The 23927-nt window shown below is 43.6% G+C and overlaps 1 long non-coding RNA gene across 1 annotated transcript; it reads left to right on the top strand.

The window, feature by feature from the left end:
* The first annotated feature begins 11863 nt into the window (after positions 1-11863).
* Positions 11864-15463, top strand: LOC141933227 (uncharacterized). The gene is made up of 2 exons (XR_012626043.1): positions 11864-11982; positions 13463-15463. It is a non-coding gene; the product is annotated as an uncharacterized LOC141933227 (long non-coding RNA).
* The last annotated feature ends 8464 nt before the right edge of the window (positions 15464-23927 follow it).

Here is a 23927-nt window from a genome sequence, read left to right as displayed (position 1 = left end):
TCCTCGTCCTGCAGGAGCGGCGGCGGGTCGGTGCCAGGTTCCGAAGCGCAGCTTTCCGGAAAATCAGAAGAGGCAACAACAACAGAGGGGAAAAAAAAAAAAAAAAAAGCGGGGGGGGGCGGAAGCCTGCAAGCACACCAAGAAGGCAGAAATGAGAGAAAAAAAAAAAAAAAGGAAAATCCTCTCGGCGGTGTCTCAGCGCCGTGGGGCTGGCGCTTCCATGGGCACAGGGCGAGGCAGCCCGGGGCGGGCTGGGGGATGAGGCTGCCCCTCTCCTCTCCGAGCGGGCGCAGGGCTGCCAGCTGCGCGCACAGGCCGCCCCGGACCCCGCGGCGAGTGCCCCCCGCGGGCAGAGGACGAGTCACTTCAGCGGCGGAGCGACGGCAACAGCATCTTTCTTCCTCCCTCCTCCTCACTGTGCGGCCGCCGGCGGCTCCTCGCTGCCTCCCGCCGCTGCCAACGCCGGCTCCGCTCCCCCCCGCCCTGTTCCTCCGCCTCACGTACGGGACGGCAGCCCAGACCACTTCAGGACCGACCCGAGGTTGCAGCGTGAGAAGGAGGAGGGAAGGAGGTAGCTTAAGGGGAGGGGAGAGCGTAAGGTCCGGCGGCGGCGGCTGTGAGGAAACCTGCGAGAGACACCAACATGTCCGCCTTCCTGTTTGAACAGTCGAGGGGGGGAGCGGCTGGGACGGATGCGCAGAGCGCATGCGCAGAGCGAACGGCCCCGGTCCGGGCAGGGAGGGGCAGGGGGAGGAGGCGGGAGGTATGCGCGCGAGGCGGGGGCGCGCGCCCGCCACTCCTCTCTGGCCCCCCCACCTCCGCTTTCACCCGCCGCCGCTCAACGGTCGGAGGGGGCGCGCGCGCGCCGCACCCGCGAGCCCCGGGGAGGAAGGGGCGGGAGGGGCTGCCGGGGCGGGGGGGCGCGTTGGGAACGGGTCGCGGCCCCTCTGTGGGCGGGTTTGACAGCGCGGCGGGGGCCAACGCGCCCCGCGTCCCGCGTCCCCGTTGTCTCTGTGGTGTTTGTGTGTGTCCCCGCACCCTCCCCGCCCCTCGTGGCGGCTCCGGCGGGCGTTGCGCGCAGGCGGAGGTGTGCGCGGAGCCGACGGGCCAGCTCTGGGGAACGCGGCCGTGGGAGACGGGGGTCGGGCAGCGCCGCGGGAGGACGTTGCCGCCCCGGCTGTCCGCAGGCGCCTCAGAGCTGCCCGCTCCTTCCTCTGCGGGCAGCTGCGCGGACGGGTCCCCCCTGCCCCGCCACCGCGGCGGGCCCGGCTCTGCCGTCAGCTTCGCGCTCCACGGGCCTCGGCTCGCTGCAGGTGCCTGCGAGGGTCACCCAGCTCAGGGTGCCCAGGGAGCTTCTGGGCTCTCCATCCGTGGAGATCTTCAAAAGCCGGCCGGACAGCGCCCCGGGCAGCCGAGTGCAGATGGCCCTGCTTGAGCAGGGGGGCTGGAGAACTTGACCTCCAGAGGTCCCTTCCAACCTCAGCACTCTGCGATCCTGTGTGCCCCGGGAAGGAGAGGCTGCCTGCCCCAGCACCGCAAGTCCTGAGCATTCCAGCTTATGTCCTGTGCAAGGTAGCACACCTAACTCAGGAAGAATAGAGAGATACAGCACTAAACGTGTAACCCGTGCAGTATGTCTTGGTGTTTCCAGTTTAAACCTTACTCTCAAACTCCAGCAGGGACCATTTCTTCAAATAAGGAAACTCCAGTAATGTAATGTTTTCAAATAATTTCGGACAGAGGCTGCTGTACCGGTTCAGTTCTTGTGACTTCCCCTTACAGTTCTAGAAATGGCAATGGCATTTTTACAAAGATTACTAAAAATTATGTGGAGAATGTCAAGTCCTTAATCTCTGATCATTGAACAGTTGCCAGTAACAAACCTGAATCACTAGCACTATGAGTTATTTTCAAAGTCATGGTTAAGAAACAAATGATCTATTGCCAAGTGCTAGGGTATTTGAGCTATTCAATATTGGATATTCACTACTTGCTATCTTGTTTTATTCAGAGAAAAAAAAAAAAAAAAAAAAAAAAAGAAACAGAATTCTGCATTTAGCTTTTTCTTGTCCACAGCTGCCTGCATCTTTGTTTTTGTTTTCTAATGAGAAGTATATACGGTTAAAGCAAAAATACATGCTACAACAACATTACACGCATGTTTACTTTCACTCGTTTTGTGCTGGCTATTACCACAGCCCTTTGATTCGAAGGGTTTGGTCGCTCTTGAAATGCAGATGTTCCATTTCAACAACCACAGTCCAAAGAGAACATCTTGTGTACTCCACAAGCTAGAAGGTGTAGGTTTGGGATCATTTCATATGTGATGCAGCAAGTAATTCCTAAAATACAAAGAAAACGCTTCTTATAGTCCTCATATTAAACAAGAAGCAAATTGTCATTAGAGATACGGAGCCTGATTTGCAGTGCTCTTGGGCACCTGTTTTAGGCATTAAAACATATACAGGGATGATGCCAGGGCTCAGCAGGGTGATTCAAAGCACCTAGCTGTAAAGGATGCAAAATTCATGAGGCCTGTAATAGAGTAAGGAAGAGGAAGCATGAATCTGCAGCTCAGTGGGCAGGATCACCCTGTTGTGACACAAGTCCTGTGCGGTGCTCCTGATGCCGCTTGTGTGTTTTATCTAATGCTTATGGGAAAACATATAGGTACTCTTGGAAATGCAAAACTTCTTCCATCCCCTTCAGGCCTCCCTGCCACAAAGCTACATTCGTCTTACTCTCCACTTGCGCTTTGCATCTTTGCAGTCCTTTTTTTTACATTTCTTTTGGCCCAGCTTCAACACAGTAGGTGGAAAAAAGCGCCATCCCATTGGCTTGGCAGCTTGGAGAATTCACTGAAATATGAGATCTGGGCATCAGACAGGCCCAGCCTCACACGTTTACTTGCTAGCGAAGGATTTTGCCTCTAGACCAGTACACCCGAGTACCTCTTCCAGTGTTTGTGGCGAGGGAAGCTGCTGTATATGTGTTCAGCTGCATGCAAACTCGGTGTGTTTCAAACACGTCTGTCAGACTGGGCTTTTCTCACGACTGTAGTGCAGTAAAAGTGCTTGTCTGTCTGTCTCAGATAGAATTTGTGTGGGAGGTACTTCACCCAGCTGTCTAGGAAACTTTGAGTACTGCTTTGAAAATGAAAAAGGAGGCTTAGGCTACAAAGAGCAAAAAGGAAAATAAATTTAATTTTAAAAGCAAGTATGGGTTAAGTGTGTGGTGTGATAAGAGTGCTCATCTTGTAACTCAAGAGTGTAATGTAATAGTTTCTAATCCAGTGAACGCTCATTCACGTGCTTGGATCTTGAAGCACGTTTTCATGAACTATTTGTATCTACATGATTAGGAACTTGCATATTTCTAGCATTGGCCACTTAGAAATCATATGAAGTTCCATTCTAAGTGACCAATCAGTGCATTGAACACAATGTTTTAGTTTGGGTTTTCTTCCTGATAACAAATAAACTAAAAATGTGTAATTTCTTCTTCCTCCATTTGTTGTGTCACATATTTTGGAATTGAGTTAGCTTTTGTTGAGTGAAATGGAAACTACTCAACATATGTATGACCTGATAACATTGAGCTGATCAAGCATGCAAGCCTGAAAGATAATTTTTTCTTTCTTCAAAAACATGTAGTCTAATGCTTGAAAGTGTCTCTATGTGAGCTTATGTCCATGCTTGGTAAACAAATGGACTTATAAGCCTGGATAAAACAGGAATCATAGACCTCATATCCATGTTGTCTTGCCTATTTTATAAGATATTTAAATGCTCTTGCTTTTAGTGTGATACAAATAAGACAAACTGACACTGACTTAAGAGCTGATTATTTGCCAGAGATTGCAATTTCCTATTAAACACAGAAAGTCAGTAAACTGCAGAATTACTACATTGTCTTCCTTTAAAACATTATACCATACTTATAAAAAGTACATGTAATATTGTTTATCACATAGATAGTATTCTTGTACATCAGAGTAATAAGACTGTGCATCGTAAGAGGTTTCAGTAGTGCCCATTTCAGGAAATGAGCAAATGGCACAAACACAAGAGCAGTGGAATACTCGACAAGTATTAGCTCAGCCCACTCTGAGCAGGTACTGTTACCCCCATCCTCTTGTGAAAAGCTAAGAAAATTAAGTGAAAGAGCTTGTAATAAAGTCAAAGGCCATCTAGATTTTTTTAGGTTGCTGAGTGTGCATCTTTAAAAGGCATACGCTCTCAGAATGAGAGAACAGGCTAGGATATGCAAGCTTCTGATGTAACTACTGACTTCAGAAGAGTTACACAAGGCAGAACTGAGACTGTATCCTGTTCACCATATTAGGCCAAGTTAGTAATGTGTGATCTACCTTCACATTCAACTTCCTATTTAGTCAACATGAAACCTACAGCAGTTAAATCACATTACATTAAGCCTGCCTTTGGTCCACCACCCTCTCCTTCTTTGCCATACAAAACCGGCTCAGGTCTGCCTCAGCTCTGGTCCTCTGGACACTTAATAGCACAGGCCGGTATTGCTTGAAGCTCTGAGATGAAGACTGTGGTCAACAAATCCAGTCCTTGGGCAAAACATTTTGCCATTGTTAAAGCCCATCTGTGCAAGAGAAAGGCTGTTTGCAGAAGCTCCCTGCTTCAGGCATGGGATGATGGCTGCTCATGCAGACATACCTGAACTGACTTGAGGTAATGATAAAGTCAGACCAACATTGACCTCTGTGTACTTGCAAAATCTAAAAAAACTCTGCTGCATTAGGTGGTGAATGCTGCTGGCTGTAGGCAGCTGATTTAAAGCCACAGTCACTCTGTTGACTGCAGTGAAGCCCCCTCACCTCCCCTGGGGGCTCAGATACACACTGAAAAAACTCCCCAAGGAATTACAGACTGTAAGCTTGAGGTGCAAGGTGCTCCAAGTAGTGAACACATTAAAATGCTCTACCAAGAGGAGAGAGAAAGGAAAGAAATGTGATGTATTAGTCATATCATTTATTACACTGAGAAAAGGCATGTTGGTTCTTCCAGGATGAGGCAAAATGTAGGAACTAGAATAGTATAAAAATAGAATAGAATAGAATAGAATAACAATGACCTAGGCAATAAATAATTACTAGCAAGAGAAGACAAATTTGGATATAATCAGACAAAAAGAAAATTTGTCATGGATGTACTCAAAAAAAGTAGTATCTTTCAAACATCTGTAAATGCTGAAACGGTGCAACATATACATATACATACATATGCATATGCATATGCATATACATACACATACACATACACATACCCATATATGTATGTATTTCCTGCTTGTCACTAGCTTTAATAAAGACGTGAGGCTCCTGACACATGACATGGCATGTTCTAGTGTATCCCAGCTTCTTGACAAAGGGCAGTTACTGTTTCCTCTTACGGCACAGCACATTTTCAGGCACTGTGGTACTTTTATTTGCATCCAGCACTGGAACCCTGGGGAGAAACTGCTCCTGCTGCCTGCACGTGGTGAGTGATGAATGAGAAATGGGGCACACAGATCTTTGTTTCATTTTCTTGAACGAGCTAGAAATAGTCAAAAAAAAAATCACCTTTTGGAACTTTTGCAATAGACTCGTTTGATGGAGAGGGTCAGGTCTGAAAACAAACTGTTGCAAGGGAGGAAGTAAACTGGATGGGATTGTCTGCTCCAGTGCAAACACAGATGCATTTGCTGCCAGCAGACAAGGGCATGGTTGTATAAACAGCGCAGTGTAGGCACTCCCAGAGTAACTTTTGCTGTATCTGGAAAGGAGGGGAGCTGTAAGCCCAGAGGTAGATAGCAATCCACAGGATAAATATCTGGTCACCATATGACTCAAGCCAGTATCAACCACGATTGCATATACAGTGCAATCTCCCTTTGCTTTTAAAGTGCAGAAAAAAAGCCTGTGACCAATGTATGGCAGAAGCTCACAAAGTGATTTAAAATCAAATCAAAACAAAATTCCACTGGAATGCTGAAAGCTTCATACCTCAATAAGGACAATTTCCGTGGCAAATACTATTTTCCCACTGAAGCCACTTGGTGGGTACAAAATATGTTAAGATGCCAGAAATTCTTCTTTTACCCTGGGAAAAAGCTTTTTATTTTCACTATCCCAGAGCTTAAAAATGGCCCAAGTACTTCTTCCCTGAAATCTTCAAAAACCCAAACAAACTCAACTCTAAGTCAAAGAAAAGCCATGGAAAAAATTAGCCTGAAAAAAATTAAGGTTTCAGAAAGTTAGGAGTATATTAAAGCAAGAGCTAAAAATGAATCTCCCGATGGTATCATCTGTCAGGATATAAAACATATATAATATATTATTTGTGTCTTTTTATTTACGTTATAAGTAGAGTGATTACCATCATTACAGACCTCTTTGCAGATTAAGCTATCATGAATCTGACATTCTGCTCTGCTATTAATTTGTTAGCTATGAATCACCTACAAGAGTAAGAATTTTTCTTCTTCTTTCTCCAGTTCTTAACCCTAAGCACTCTCTCCCAGAACAAATTTCTCCCATTCCACCTTGCTCCTATTTCCTCCACATACACATATCACATTTTCTGTGGTTGGATTAGTTCTGCAGTCCTTACTCAAATAGTTGTTCGTCTGAAGACAAAAGTTAAAAGTAAACTGGGCTGAGTTTAAAAGTAAACTAGCTTTGATTCTCCTGGCTTTGGTTTTATGTACGTTGTTCTAAATATCTACACTCCCTGTAAATGCTTTGCTCTGCTGAAGACCATGTCAAATCCATAAAAAGCCATGTTTTTATCTTGGGCCTGGGAAATATTTAACAGTTTCAGACTTTAACACATAATTAACTTCTAAATGGCACATTTCATAACTTTGCTGGAATAAACGGAGCAGGCTTTATATGGTCCTTCTCTGGGCAGAATGGCAGAAGTTGCCGTTCTTGACAGTGTAAAATTTTGCAACACAAGTTATAGACAACTTTTATATCATGAATCTTCATGTGATTTTATATGGCTTCTGTCTTACATTTAAAGCACTCAAATGGCACTAAATATGCAGTTTTTTAAAACCCATGTGTTTCATATGACTATCTTCCAGATATTAAAAAAAATTATTTAAAAAACTTTAGTCATCAACAAAGAATACAAATTCATTGCAACTGCAGGAATTATAAATGAGCCATCTTAGTAATTTTTGGTGGGTTTTATAAATCACAGAAGCTGAATTAGTGATTTTGTTCACACTCAGTATATTTTCAAATTCTTCTGTTAATCTCATGCCACTAGACGATCGACTAACAGTTATTTTACACCAAACTACCACTGTTGTTATGTTTGTAGATCTCTACTACTCATAGGGCACACCTGTAAGCTTTGAGAGTCTAGTCTTAGAGGACAGAGAGGATTCAAATTTTATTTTTATTATAATTCCGTTTTCATTTGGTCATAACAACCCAAAACCCACAAACGGAAGTTTTATAGGTGTGATCAGAGAAAGAAAACTACATGTTTGAAAGTATGAGCAAGCTCTTTCTCAGGTCTAGAATCAAAGGGTTAATTTCTTTCTTCTCTCCCCTCCTCAAAATATAAAAGACACTAAACTTCCTATTTCTTGTTGCAAAATGCTGTATGGGTCTGTTGGGTAATTCAACTCTTAATACTCAGAAGGTGGCAATTTTATATCAGTTTTACCACATTATTATGCTGATTACTTCAAGTCAGCAGTACTGCCTTGAACTGGTCTGAAATTGAGGGCCCACAGACTCCTAATTTGATGAGAGCAAAAATAACCTGACAAAGGGACAAACTAAATGTCGGGAACAGGTCTCTTGCTGAGATCCATTTCAGAAGTGTGGTACACCCAAAGTAATACCTCTCGATGGTGAGTTTTTAGGCAGAGGGGAAAAAAGAACCAATTCAGCCTACTTCTTCTGCAGAGTCAAATACAGCTCATCCACCAGGACTGGAGAATGGCAGGATCATCCTCAACTGCCTCTGAGCAAGCACTGGTGCCTGGCACAGGTTAAGAGAGCTTCCAGCATGGTTAGCGGCACGACAAACTCTTTCCCCACTGAGCAGGGTTTCAGCCCAGCAGAGAATCTGGACCTGCGAACCCAGCACAGTCTGTGCACAATGCAAAATCCACAGCAAGCTCTGTTAGGGGTATTATTAGACCTGATAATGAACTGTGGGATTTCCCTCTAAGCGTAACTGTGCATTGAGTATGTGGGGTGGATGGGTGTGTGGATGAAAGGCATTATTGTGAGCTTGGAAATAAGGAGGAAGCAAGTAGAAAGAAAAAAAAATTCCTTAGAAACAGTCTAAAATATTTATATGAGCTTGGTTTCGTGTGTCTTACATTTCATCTGTAATCTCTTCTTTCTGGAGTGACTGTGTCAGAGTGAGGATTTTTAAAGGTCAGAATTACATTTAAAATCCTGTGTCCAAGCCTTGTGCTGCCACCTCCTGAAAATTCATGTTTGCCCTTTACAGGAGATTTGTAGTGACACTCCTAACATATCATAGTGCACCATAAGAACAGATGAGGCCGCTCTGTAAAGCACTGCATTAAAAAAAGTACAAGGTGATTGACTCATTCATGGCCCGTGGCTGTATGAATGCTTGCAAAATTGCTTCCTGACAGTGTTCTAGCACCTTTACCATAGAAACAAAAGGTAGCGTGGCGAGCAAAGCTGTCCCTCAAGAGTCTCATAAAATGAAAACATAGCTGTGAAAATGCATATGCAAAAGCAGTGTTTGTAAAGAGTTACATTATTACACCTCTGCAATCACCCCTCTTTGTACACCAAACTTTTGTGAAACTATGGAATAATTCAGAAGCAGAGTAAGTGCTTTTAAACAAATTATTGAAACTACAAGTGCTATGTCCAAATTACTATGGAGTTTGGGTTTGTTTTAATGAAAATATCTTTTGTTTACCTAATTTTATGTAGTTCCCAGTACTCTTTTGTGGTGGCCATACCATCATTTTATACTCCTATGAAGGTGGCAACATAATACTGCCTGCACTATAAAATGCCCTCAGCGACTCAGACCATGTCCACAGCATGCTGGCAGACATGATGGTGTAATCCAGCTGGCTGAAGTCGCAGCAGTTGCACCCTCTTACCCCAAACCTGAGCTGCCTACTAGCCCCAGGTTGTAAGACCAGAAGTTTGTCCTTTTGCCTGTTAATGGGCGTGTAGAAAAGGGATGTACAACTCTGCATCTTCAGACTTGCCCGTTTCTAGCCGGCTAGCTGATGTATCCACAGTGGCAAAATGAGCCTCCACTAACCATCATGTTACTTGCCCAGGCCCTGAAGCCCATGTTGCCGCAGCTTCGTGCAGCTGTTCCTCAGCCAGATGGATTACGCCATCACATCTGTCGAACACAGTGTGGACGTGGTCTGAATTGCTGTGGGCATTTTACGGCGCAGGCAGCATGATGCTCCTACCTTCATAGGAGTATAAAATGATGGCATGGCCAGCACAAAGCAGTGCTGGAAACTACTTCAAAACACAAGACTTTTTTCACTAAAACAAGCCCGGACTCTGTAATAGTTTGGAGATGGTACTTGTAGTTTCAGTAATTTGAATATAGGAATTGCAAATAGAAATCCATCCAATTATAAAAAATCATGCAATTATAACAGTCAGTGGTCACTGATGTTATCTGCACCGCGGGTAAATATGGCAAGAATGTCTTGTGGCCAATATTTCTACTATTTGATGACCACATGAGTATTTTTGGTTAGCTGTTACTATTTCCTTGACTCATTCCCAAAAGGCACTGAAACATCACAGTCTTATCACTCAGACAGCAGTAACTGCAACCGTCTTTAAATCAGTTTTGCAAACCTGCATTCAGAGCATCTCCTACCAGAAGGGTGTGCACTCTGTGTCTTGCCAACTTGAAGTCCCCCCCTTTCGTTTGACATGAGCCATGCAATTCAGTCTTTCATTCGGGCTTGTTGAGACTGGACCGAGTCCGAGCAGGAGCCGTCTGCAATGTACTGGAGGTAACGCCACACCATGGGAAAATTAGGAAAGAAAGATTTGTCTTGTGCAGTGGGGGAGATGATCAGCTATTAGCCACCATTCTTCTCATCTGGGTGGAGGTTTTAATCCCCCCACCCCAGCCCCAGCAGCAGGCAGATCATTTCACAGCAGTCACCTCTCTAGCGTCTATGGGTACGTGCTGGGGTGCCTTGTACGTCTGAGCACTCGCTTTGTTACTGTCTTTTTTCATGTCCTGATCAGACTATTGCAAAACCCCATACTCAGACTCCCCAAAATGAGTCATGTCTGCCGGCATGGATGTCTGCAAGATGTCTCTGCACAGAGCAGAGCCGTGTGGGAAGCATGGGAGACCACCCTAGCACAGCACAACAGCTTATTTATTAGAGAGAACATCTTAGTGAAACAGAGAGGGGCTAACGGGTCTGCACTGCCTGTTGATTAGCTTCCAGGTAAAATGTAATGGGTTCATTGTGACCCCCAAAGGCCTACATGCAGGCCTGGCTGCCACGGGGGCTGCCCCCCTGTGAAATATGTTCCTCCTCACATCTTCAGAGAGTTGAAGCTCTGCTCTTGAAGGGTAATCCTCCAGAGAGACTTGGGGCACTGGAACATGATCTGCTCCACACCTCTGGGACCCCAGCCTTTCCTCGCTTATGGCATATTCTGATTTGTCTGATTTTAGACCCACCGTCTGTGAGACTTTTCCTGTACATTGAATCCTACGCTGGGAGAAGGAGCTGCATTATTCATACATAGTTTCAAAACTATGGGTAAACTGGATGGTTTCTTGCTCCCATAGACGTATGACTTCATCCTCTCTATCTTCCCAACTTCATGTAATAACATGGATAGATTTATAAGATGATCCTCTTTACTTCAGAGGCAGATCCATGCTGCCTTATCACCAGCTGAACAAGAATTCCTTCTTTATCACCTGCTAAATGGAAGCATCAGTGTGTGTTGAAGTGGAGAAGCTATGTGGTATCTCTTGGTTTCTACCTGTCAGTAAAGTAACTGCATTTAGTTTCAATAACTTGGCTTTTCTTAATCTGTTCTTTCATTTCTTGTTATTTAAACAAGCAAAAAAATGGGCTGGTATGGCAAAATTCAAACACTCGAAAGCATAGTAGGCTAATACAATAATGTCTCAATATTGAACAAGTGAAAAATATTTTCCACTCAGTGACTCCTGAGCCTTCCACAGGACAGTTACCCGGGCAATTTACTCAGATTATTCATGACGAAGTTGTGATTAGCAGTGTACTATATTAATTGCTGAAACCCTCTGGTTTGCTGCTATTGTCCATAAAGGATAAAAATATCTTAGGCATCCCAGTCCATTTCAAGCCCTACAATTTACACTCACTAAATTACTAGGACCAAAACTATATTCAGAAATTGTACCATCCTACCTCATGTGCTTCCTCACTCTGTCTCCTAGCATCTCTTTCCAAGCCTGTATTGGACAATTACCTTACATGCAGAAAATAACATCTGTAAGACTTATCTTGATTTTTTTAATGTTTATTCACCTGTCATTGCTCAAAAAACAAATTACAAAGCTATGTACAAACTTATATTGAGAAATGGTAATGCAAATTTACACATCTTCCACACTCAATAGCTGTTTCTAGTAGTCTGCCTTTATCCTTAGGATTTAATTAAATCTCTCACAGAAAACAGAATTTGCTAGTACTTGACCTTTGTTTTCAGAGCCCCAAAACACAAAAGGCATTTAGAATCAATGACAATGCACAAAACACAATACACTCCACTTAGTGCTCAGGGCAACACAATGCTCATCCTTTATATGGAGAGACCCTGGGTTAAAAAAGGATGAAAACTAAGCCACATATTCTTTTCTAGGTCGTCTCCTGAAGAATCACGACTACTGCTTCAAGCTGATTATACTTTATGCAGACCACCAGGACACGATGCTCAGCTCTACCGCTCAAGTAATCTTTTTCTCACTATATAAACTATATCGCCCTCCACTCTTTATTTGCCTTCACTGGCTTCCTTCCTGCCTCTTAACTCCTTACTTCAAGCTCCTCACCCTCTGCTTAAAGACCAAACATAATCTCCCAGCTCCTATTTCTGCTCCCGCTTCCCCTTCCTCCCACAGCCTGCTTTTCTCCAGCAGCCTCTCCATTTTTGTTTCCCAGCTGGTCTCTCCTGCATCCCTTTAGCTTCTCTTTACAGCACTTATATGGCTTTCCTATGTGGCTTTTCCCAGAGATACTTCACACTTTTTCTTTCTTTTCTCACACCAACTTCCTGCTGTTTTTTTTTTTTCTTCTTCTTCACTTTGGTGTTAATGGTAAAGATTAGGCAGATTTGTGATGAATAGTCACTAAAGAGAAAGTAAGTAAAGTTTTAATTCTTGGAAAACTCATTGAAACTGATGTGAAAATTAACACTCTCAGCTAAAACAAAAACTGGTAGAAAGCTAATTAAGGGAAAGCATGATGTTAAATGGCCTTCAACTGTGTAGAAATGGTTGCTGAAAGAAAAGTTGCAGAGAATTATTTTGCTTCTAGTCATGTTAGCAAGGGACAGTAAGCCACATGTTAAATATATTCCTTGAATTAGGAGCAGTTTCAAGTCTGAAACTCTTCTTAGTCCTTTCAGGGAAGCCCATAGTAGGAGAAAGGTGTGCTCTTCCTATCACGCCAGCCAGGCAGGCCTGTAACATTTCCTCCTGTTACTCTTATAGTCATTTACCATCCCACAAGCCACAAGGAAGCCCAGTTACAGCTTCTTTCCCACCCAGAGGCAGGCTACACCTCTCCCTGTTATTCATGCAGCTGAGAAAAGCTCATCTGCTTCCCTGAGCAAGAAAGTGTCTTCCCTGAGACTCCAAGAGCAGCGTCGCTCAGCACAGCTCACAGCCCCAGGGTTCACAGCCTGGATTTTAGTTTAACTAGAACCTGGGCAGATACAAGCTAATATCTTTGAGGGAAATACTTGAAATAATTTAAATTATATTGTAATTGATGTTTTTGACACCAGTACCCTGCAGAAGGGTCATCAGGTTTGCTTTGGCATTTTCAGACTCCCAGAAATATTGGTCATGATTTACACTAACAAGGGTCCTCCTATATTTATGCCTTCCAGGATGCCTGGTTCTGGCCCATATGATACAGATCACATATTTTGAAACCTTCTGTAGGAAAAGCAGAAGGTGTCCACAACTTATGAAAGCAAGGAAGACTGAGGGAGTTGCACTCCACAGACAGGGTGACACTGGTCCCATTTCCATCCTCTTTGTTGGTTAAACTGGAAAAGACTATTTTTTGCAGAACAGATGATACTTGTAGGTCATTTTTCCCATATCAGTCCCAAATCAAATTCCCACAATCTCCACACAAAATCTGAGGATTTGCCATGGCCTTATATATAAGTCTGTCTCTCTCTCTCTCTCTCTCTCTCTAGGATGAAATCCACCTCTGCCTCTGCTGGGGCCTCTCCAGCAGCTCCGCTGGCAGGAGCTGCTGCGAGGATGTGTGAATCACTAAGGTGTTCCCAATTTCTGTAGGCTGTTTTACCAGCTGCCAGGCAAGTTGCATTGCTACAACCCCCTGCCTCGGGGACTCTCTCTTGCTCGTGGCCCTTTGCCGGGCTCTGCACAAGCAGGGGCCTGATTCCGCAGACGGATGGAGGAGGGAAAGGCAGATGTTCTCCCGAAGGAAAAAAAACAAAGCTTGAACTCAAGACACATCCCGTACCATGACTGCACATGCCTACAGAAAATGCTCCACGTTACTCTGCTACAGAAGCTGCCTCTCTGGGGTTTGCCTTTCCTTTGATTTTCCTACAACCAGAAATAGCAAATAGCAAGTTGGAAATCAAAACTTATACCCACCCCTGAAGCCCTCTGCATTCAACAGAAAGCAGTAAAAGGCTGTTTTTCTCCAGCATTTTTACAGTAATCCATTAAGCTATTTCCAGATTGCTTGAACCAAGAATAGCCAGAGAATGTCAAGTTCTCCAGTACATGACTGTACCCTTCATTTCTCTGTGAGATACATTTCCAGGCAAGTATACAGGCCTTGACAACTACATCAAATGCTCAGATCAAGAAAAGTTATGTCCAAGAGGTAGATAATTTCCCCCCCGCCGAGTCCAGAAACAGGCAATATTCTACAACCCAGTTCCTCCGCTTCTTCCCATCACATACGCCAGTCACCATTGTTTTCGTTATTCTGTCTTTGTCCAGAGTTTTGACCTCTGATTGACTTTGAAGTTTACATACGAAGAAAAACAGTCAGGCAGCTGCTAAAACAAGCGAGGAGAGATCAAACGGTTCCGAAAGAATTAAAAACAAACAACTTTTATCTTTTTCTTTTGTGTTTACCAATACATTAACAGATCCAGATAGATGGAGAGATACACAAATGCACATACATATATTTAAATAACATTAAAAAATTACGTTAAAAGAGCATTGTTTAGATTAGCGCAGCTGAACATTGAAGGATGAGGAAATTAGGAAAATTAGGAAATACCAGATTAAGATTGCTATGCTAATTTATTTCTGCCACTGGGTGTGATTATCCTGTGTTGTACAGAATGAGGCATGCATCCTGTGGGAAAGTCTAAAATATGGCTGTATCATGGAAGGGTTTGTAAGAAAACATATGCACATGGGCAGGGACAAAAGAAGATTACCCAGAGAGTCTTAAATCTGCCGTTTTCTAATGTATCAGGAACTGATGCTGTAGCTTAAATGACACTAATGACTAGGGCACAGGGAATCAGATGTCCTAGCTTGTTTTCTAGGGAGAAAAAACTAGAGGACAGTAGCCTTCTGCGACATGTATAGAAAAGCACAGATTCTTGCCTTTTATTCAGTAACACATGCTGTCATTGCAGGCATTTATTTTGTCAACTTTTGAGTGGAGGTATGATGTCAGGCATAAGTAGGAGTGATTTGATCCAGATCTTGGAGCTGGAAGACTGATTATTAGAAATCAGGTTTTGTTTCCTCTACCTTACTAAACCTTCCTATCCCTCTTCTCTATTAAATCTGATCCAGAAATTTCATCCTGCTTTTGCTGTACAGTTTCTTCTAATGCTCCATTGCCTGTTACTGTTTTAGTGTCAGTGAGAACTCAGGTCCTTAAAACGATGATGTTGTCCAACTACTATATTGGCAGACTGCCTTGGCCTTTCCTGAAGAAATGAACAAGAGAAATGTTGCCATTTCAATGAATCTCACACAGAAATTCACAGAACACAGGAAAAATTTTGTCTCTGAGATGAATGACTTTGACTTAACAAAGGTCTGCCGAAAACAACAGAGATGTTAAACTTCCCAAAAGATGTCAAATTTCCCAAATACCTAAAAAAATATTTCTACAGATATCATACAAGTATGACTAATAATCTAAAGCAGAATGTTTTTATTGAAAATAAAGCTCTACTTGCTTCCTTAGAAGTTTCCTTTTTTTGATTTAATAAGATTACCCTGGCCTGTATAATCTGAACTCTAAAGTGCTCTGTAACTTGGGACAGAGGCAAACCTGTCTGTGTGCTCTCCTGCCCCTTGAAATTGCTTATAGAGTTAAGATATAAATTTCCACAGTCAGCTAATTCAAATCTGCTTTCTTAAATGCTTAAATAGTGCTAAATTATAGGATGCAAATCCTACCAAATGACAACGCTCTGCGTGTCATATTGCCTCTCTGCCACAGATAAGCCATTGTCTCTCATATAGGCCATAAACTATAAAAAGGGCCAGTACATTTTCCTGTGGGTTTTTTAATGCTGAATTTCACAGAATGTTAAGATAGGCTTTGTAGAGCAGAGTATCACTATAAACAGAAGTAGAATTATCTTTTCAGTATTAGCTTCACAGCTGAAGCAGTTTGTGTACAGCTATCTTCTCCATCTATCCCTTGGGCATAAAGGCAGTGAAAGAATTCCTAAAGAAGGAAAGGAAATTGCGTTGGTCAAGATCAAATTGCAAGCATGCATAATTTGATATACTAATGACTGTCCACCAGATATTGCTGCAGGAGACTTGCCAAGATGTTAGTTGTCCCAAGCACTGGAGTTTGATGCTTAACAAACGTCTCCTCAGTTTCATTGTGGAATGAAAGTTATGACAGCTGCAAAGACTGCTTGTCTTAGCTGAATGTGCAATAGTGAGTAGCACTGAGAGAAATTAAAATCTCATCTGCTTGCAAGTAGTAGCTATTGGTAGGATTGCTGCAGAGATAGGAAGCGTAACTCCATAGCTTCCATATGTGGAGTTAGTACAAGGCTCCAAGGTAAACTGCGGCTTGAAACTAACTCAGACTCTAGAGGAGCATGTAATTTTGTATAACTCTTCCCAGTTTTGAAAATGTCACGTTGCATCATGGAGACAGTCTCACGTAACACAGTGAAGTCCTCCTTGTGTAAAACAACTCAAAGGCTGTGTTTCACAGTCTTTGCATGGAAATCTGCAAGTTGCAAACCTTGCATCTTGCAAGTTACAAGATGTCATTTGTCACCTCTCAACTCCAGATGTAAGAGCCAACAAATGAAAGGTGACTTTGTTTACTGTTTTCTGAAGCAAAGAGGTCAGTCAACAGTTCATTAAAAAGACTTAAGCTACTCGCAAGCATAGAAGACTCTTCTCATCTGACTTCTACTAAGCAAGCCTGCTATTCATCACCCCAGTGCTGAGTAGCGTACATAATGAGAAGAAATATTTCTCCATATAGGACAGAAAATTTTCTCTCTTTGATAGTTAGCATTTCTTCCCAGATATTAAGAAAATTCTGACCACACTAATTGCTATCTGCATAGATCTGCTGATCACAGAGGGAGCACTAGCCTCATACCAGCCAAGTAACTGTTGTCCACTGGTGGGTGATATGACCTTTCTCTCTGATATTTCTCCTTTCCACCAGACTGAGAAGACTCCTTCTAAGCATATGCTAAAACATCTGATTTGTTGCAGTTGTTACTGTGGAAATTGTACATATGGACTTGGATTCTGCTTTTGGCTGAAAAAGATTAGACTGCAAAGGGAATACTCAGAATTACTCAAGAGCTATCACACATACGCTGGATTACTGAGGCATGTAGGTGATCAGCATTTCCCATGGGCACCAGTAAAATGTCACATCCTTTTCCTGTGATAATCTCAATTTCCTACCAATATTATTCTGAAATAAAATTTGGTAGCTAAGGTTCATCCACAGCCTATATCCATGATTGGTTTAGTTTGCTCTCTGTATTAAACTACACAGAAAAAAATGATCCAGGATGAGATACATGAATTACTTTCTTTGCTGAAGATACTGTTATGTTTACTATGATATTCCTAGACAGAGTTCTTGGAAACAAATGTAAGATCAAATAACAATAATGTTGAGAAAAAATAAAGATATCAAAACAGAAGAATTACTGTAGTGGTTGAAAGCTGAATCTTCATCAGGAATACATCCAGATACCTAAAAATAGTGTGTACTTCAAAGCTCTGTACATCTGTATCGATGATGAGAAGTAATAGTCATGTCATGGCCCTTCCATAACTGCTACTGGTTCCTGAAATCCCTGTGTGTCTCCAAAGGATGCTGTCCAGTGATCTCCATTGATGAAACTGTTAAGCATTTTCCTGCAAAGCAAAAGAACCTGGCAGCAGCCTGGAGCTCAACCTGGAGTAGGCTGGACAAGTTGTGAGGTGGGGAAAGCAGCTGCTGATCCTGTTTTTGTTTCGACTGCTGCCTGCAAGGAGGTATTTATCCTGCTACACTTCACAGGCTGCTCCAACTTGCCATAAGGCTTTTCTTTCTTTCTGCAGCATTCAAAAGACACAGGACTGTAAATTGTCTCCTCTGATTAGTCTGAATCACATTAGCCTGCTGTAGTTTGTGTAAGTGTACCCCATAGTGACCAAGGAGCTCGGGGTGGCTTTATGAAGCAGGCGACATTGCTGCGCCTGCCCTTCCCTGTCTGCATGCACACTCCTGCGTTCAGCACCCCGTGGGGAGCACGTACCAGGCAGCACCTTTACCCCCAGCATCAGGGCAGTTCTCAGGGCTCCCCTGCTGCAAGAGCAGAGGAGGAAAACCCCGCTCACCTACTGCCATGATTTGAGCTCAGAGGGCAACTCAGCACCATGCAGCTGCTCAATGCTCCCTTCCCCCCCCCCAGCACTGGGAAGGAGAAAATAAAGAAAAGGCTTGGGAATCGAGATAAGGACAGGGAGGGATGCACAGCCAGCAGAAAGGGTGACTGGTGAGGAACCTACACAACTGGGAGGCCATCCTCATGCAAGAGAAAAATCTCCTTGAACACTTGGAAACATTTTGTTTCTAACTGCCAGGGAAAATACTGACATTTATTTTTGGTACTGGTGCCAAGTGACATTTTGGCTTGCTCATGCTGAGGAACTTTCTGGCTTAGAGAGAGAAGAAAAAGAAAGCAGGCAGGCCACAAGGCTCCTTGTCTGCCTTTTATTTTGCCCACTTCTGGGCTGCTGCCTTTCTCCTTACTCTGCAGCAATTCATGTGGGAGGGGGGAAGAAGCGACTGCGGCAGCAAAGCACAGTAATGCACAACAGAAACTGGAAACAATAACCTGCATATTGGGGCATGGTGACCAGCAACTCTGCCGGGAGCTGGGGATAATAGCCAGGGCACAGTAACCCACACTAACATCTGGGAAAACTTCTTGATGTGCTTCCAGATTTTCTGGCCTATCCTCCTCTTATACCTTCCTGGGGAAAGGTGTGGAGCTGCTGCTCGCTGTCAGCCCCATTGTGCACCTCAAAAGATTTTCTCCATGCACTAAATACTTGCCTCTGGGAGGTGAAGAATTTTGGTTTGCATAAATAGTTCATATTTTATTATTATAACTTACCCAATCATAAATTGCATTCATTATTTGTTTTATTATTATAAGGTGTTATGTAGTTTATGTAAATATATTTGATTCTCTAACTCTGATTTGGACTGCTGGCTTTGCTTTCCTAGGGAGGAAGAATCCTTGTTTTGGGAAAGTATACATCCACCCTCAGAGGAATCACCAAAGGCTTGAGACCCAAATGCTGTCTTCCTGAACTGTACAAGGTGAGGAAAATACCATTGGTGACTATTCCCTTGGGCTGAACTGAGGATGAGCAACAAAATCTGAGGAACACAGCCTGAAAAGGGATAAATTTGTCTGCTCTCCCATCCTGATCTTCTCTTTGCTCTCTCTTACAGAAGATGCTGGCTTGGGTCAGTTTCTGTGTAGACAAGCTTCTTCTGAAGGGAGCTTAGCTTGGGACACTGGGGTGGTTGAGAACAACTGCTGAGCAAGAACATTTACCACTTTAGTTTGAGCAAAATACTGTTTACCCCTTTCTCTCTCATTTGCCTCTCCCATTTCCCTGTTTCTCACTGGAGGTGATGGCTGCCTGAGGCATGGGAGTACCAGCAGATCCCACAGCTGCTATGGCTGTCAGACTGGGATGGGCATGCTGAGCCCCACAGAGTGGCCACCTCACACCCAGGACCCTTGGAAATCTGCTCTCTTTGTTACATGGTCCTCTTACCATGCCCAAAGTACCCCTGCCCAAAGTCCCTTACACACAGGGATCTCCACAGGGCCAGGCCACTGCATGGTCTGGCCTTCTTCATACACATATCCCACCCTGCCTAGGGCACTCTGTCATTTACTTCCAGGTGCTGCTGCACAGCATGCTTATGCACAGCCGGAGCTGATCGCCTTCTTGCCACCACCATGTCACTGCTTTGAGATATGAGCAGAGGACCCCTATGGATACCTGCAGAGGAAGGTCTCTAATTGTGGTTTCTGGTCCTAGCTGTGCTGGTGCCAGAACAAGTGTCCTTCATTCATGGAGAAGCAGTGAAGGAAGAGGTGCAGCAACGAGACCTGTATCTGCCTGTGCTCAGAAGGTCTCAGGGCTCAGCTGTTGGCACTTAGACTTGCCGTTCTCTGGGTGTCTGGCCTCCTCCTGCTTGCCCTCAGCTCTTTTTCAGTCTTGCCTGTCTTCTTTGCAGGGACACTGGGTGGCTTGGGCCAACTAGTCCTGCTTACACTGGGTGAAGTGGCTTGGGCTCTGGTTCATCAGGACTGGTTTCTGCATATCTGCCAGGTTCCTTACTCATCACAAATACTACCACCCATGGTGAAACCCCAGGTCCTCACAGTGGACCATGAGGGAAACTACAGCTTGCCACCGGCCAGGCCAGATTCCTCAGCAAGACACTTGATGCCAGCAACAGCAGGAGAGCACAGGAAGGGGAGCCCAGCTAAGTAGCCCTGGGCATGGCACATGTGTAAAGGTAACTCTGACCTGCATGCGCAAAGGATCCTGACTCCCCATGCTTGCATTTTTTGAGCCCTCCCAGTTTTAAATCTGACATATAAGATTTGCTGGGCCTGTCTATGCCAGCTTCACAGTGTATACGCCGTGGATCCAACCCACCTATCATCAGACCTGTTGTGCACTGGCAGCTGCTGTCAGGGCCTGCCTTTCCAATTGGGAGCCTGATGCTTCTGTCTGTGGACTTGTGCCTTAATGTGGCAAGTTACAAGACTGTTTCCTCAGACACAGCAGAAGACAAACAGCAGGACGCAGTTCCTTTGCTTGTCCCCACCAGCTCCTGTCACCCAGAGCTCAGCTGAAGAGGCTCTTAATTTCAGTTTTCCCTAGAGACACATTCCCTGGTTTCCTCCGACCACAGGATCGAATATTCCCTTGTTGCTTCATCTCGCAGATTCTCCCGTCTCTTCTGCTTTTCTTTCATATATTTCCAACATGCCCTGAACATCGGCCATAGTCGCGTCTTCTCTCACACGTGTCTTGTATGTCTGCTCTGCTATGGGCACTGACTTGCTCCTGTGTTTGAGAGGGACATTGCTACTATGGTACATGGAGATCCCTTTTCATGGAACTATCTTAAATGAGGGACAGTGGTTAGTCAAATACATAGCTATTTAAAGTATAAAATAGCCAAGTCCACTCCTAACTGTCCAAGACCTCTCATCCAAAGTTAAAAGAAACTTTCTGGTTTGATCCCCATGTTTTGTTTCACATATAGGGATGACAATCCTTCACGTCACTAGTATATTAGAAAGATAAATATATGTATATGTGAAGCTCCCAGATATTATAATAGTGAGAAGTACAGAAGAGCCTAGGAATAAGATAATATTTTGCCCTTTGAAAATGGGGTTTGAGTCAGGGGAAAATCTGGTGCAGAAAAACTCAGTTCTACCACAACCTTTTCTTTCTTTTCAAGGCAAACATTCAGCCTGCCTCCTGATATTGTGGGACATGGGGGAACAACTAGGGTAGAAGCAATTGCACCACCTCCACCAGATTACAGCAGCAGAGATCCCCTATTCACCAGGGAGAATCTACTGTGGGAATCTCCAGTCAGTTTAAGTTCATGCTCTGCTATGCGTGCATCAGCAGAGCAAACTTGGCAGGCTGAACAGTCTGTCCCTTAGGAATATTGACAGACCAACGCAAACCCAATTACCTTTTTCATTCCAGTTGGGTTATTTGCACTCTGTACTAAGTACATCAGCATCTGGAGTCAGTCTGAAAACAGGAGAAAGCATTTTCCGGTGTCAAAAGTAGAATTTTTTACAGTATTTATAACTTGCAAAAAGTCGGAGGGTTGGCTGTGCTTTGTTTCCCACCATACTGAAAAAAACAAACAAACCAAAACCTATGTAGGAGGTTCATCATCTCCAAGGGTTGTTTCTTTTTTTTTGGGGGGTATAGCTAAATGGCTGATAGCCATTTTGCCTATGAGCCTGTAAAACTGAAAGATGTAAAACCAGCTCCTGAATTTTCCTTAACCATTCTCCCCACCACTACCATCTTCACTATCCATTAACCCGGCTCATTACTGAAAGCTGAAAACACAAAAGAAGTAAACATTAGTTAATGAGGTTTGCACCTGGGGGTGGTAAACAAAGCTGCTCTCCATGCCTGTGAGCTCTTGAAGGGAAACTTGCTAGTGTAGGAAAGCAAATCTCAGCACAGAAAGGACAGCTCTGCCTGGGATAGGGTGTGTGTGCAGAGAATGGGAAGAATATTTTCATTTTTCTGATTTCATAATTAGACAGAGAATGATGAGGAACAACATTTTTCTTAAATTTGTTCCTTCAATTAGAAAATATATATTTGCCTTATCTTTGTTTTCACTGTAGCTAGAAGCAGAAATTGATGCTAATCTAATTCCTTACTCCTCTGTAGTTTGGGACGATTCAAACCCATATATTTCATCCTGGGGTTTTGTCTCAAACAGAGAGAATTGAGACTTTGTCTTGGTGTTAGAGAATCAAGACTTTGTCTGAAATGCAATAATATGGCGCATGCTAAACAAAACAAGTCTTTGTGTACCGTTATTATCAAAACATTATAGCAGCAGGAAATAGCTAGACATGGACTTTCCTTTGCTAGTTAACTGCTACTATAGATCTGTTAAAGTTCAACTAATTTTACTTTTAAATCCTATTGCAGTAGCTGAATGCTTTGGCAAAGAAAGAAAAAGCCTTTACGGTTCTTTACAAAATAGCAATGCACATGTTAAATCGGTATGTTTTCACCTTACCATTTCCTTCATTCAATCCACACTTCTCTGACTGTGACTTTCAGTCTTGCGCCCACGAGTGACCTCCCTCCCGCCTGCCTGGTGGAGCATCACCAGGGAGCAGGCAGGAGCCCCCCGGGCAAACCGGCCCCTTCGGGAGCTGCTCGTCAGGGCAGAGCCAGGCTCAGTCCCCGTCTTGAAGATGCTGCAGTGAGTTGTTCGGTGGAAGAACCATGTTGCACGGTTTAATTTCCATGGCACAGTCTGCGCTCTCTTTTGGTGCTTCCCCCTGCGCAGGGCTATGATCTGAAAGAAAAGCAAGCTCTATAAAAGCAGACCTCCCTAGGCATACATTCAGGGATGGATTTTCATCTTCTCTTCTTCTGGTGCTCAAATCAGGGTGAGGATTAACTCCACTGAAGACAATGGAGCCAAACCAACACAAGTCAAAGGAGAATCAGACTGTAGCTCTAAGAAACATCTTTTCCTATTACTTCCCAGACTTTTATTGCTGCAAATATGTAAATCTTTGTATTAACTGACTTCAAAGATCATAAAGCCCTAATTATGTATGTAGACTACTAGTAACGCAGTGTGCTGCTGATGCATAAAACACGCATAGATAGTACACAAATGCACTCAGCCTGGGCTTAAATTTAGCTTCAACCACACAAAAGATATCTTTATAACTAAGAATGATGGGAAGAAAGATCTCATTCCAGACCAGATGAACAACTCATTTTTTCACTGATCCTGTATTTGGCTGACTTGACTTAAATGTGACCTAAGACATTTCTTAGTGCTTTGGAAATTGCATCAACATACTTGGGTTGGAGATGCCACAGTCAGAAAAAAAAAATGGGGTTTCTATTTTTAAAATTCTGCTGTTCCTTTTTAAAATAGATCAGTGAAGCATAACTTTTCCTATAGCTGTAATTTTTCAGGCTAAGCAAACTCCAGTCATTTCAAAGGCAGTGGGAACAAGGGGTCACTTGGGGCCAGCCAGAAAAGAATTAACTCTTTGTTCTTTTCCAGTAAAAGCTTTCATCATGTTATTATTGTTGAAAAGAGGTTATAAATGAAAAGGTAAGCTTTTCCTTGCAAGAAAGAACAAACTGAAAAAATATGTAGCAGTAGCGGTCTCAGAGGTGTACAAGAATATTAATGAGGGAAGAGAAACACTATCAGAAATTCAGCTATGCATTTGCTCAGTATTTATAACTAGTGCAGGACTAGGTTTTGCTAAATAATGACTGTCACTCGATAGCTAGTGTCAACAGGAGACTGACAGGAGCTACAAACACCTTTCAGCAGCAGGAGGCTATGAGCCACACAGTGTACAAGCT

This window comes from Strix aluco, chromosome 1 (genome assembly GCF_031877795.1).
Source record: "Strix aluco isolate bStrAlu1 chromosome 1, bStrAlu1.hap1, whole genome shotgun sequence".
In the NCBI taxonomy this organism is placed as follows: domain Eukaryota; kingdom Metazoa; phylum Chordata; class Aves; order Strigiformes; family Strigidae; genus Strix; species Strix aluco.
This window is presented reverse-complemented; position numbering and strand designations above follow the sequence as displayed.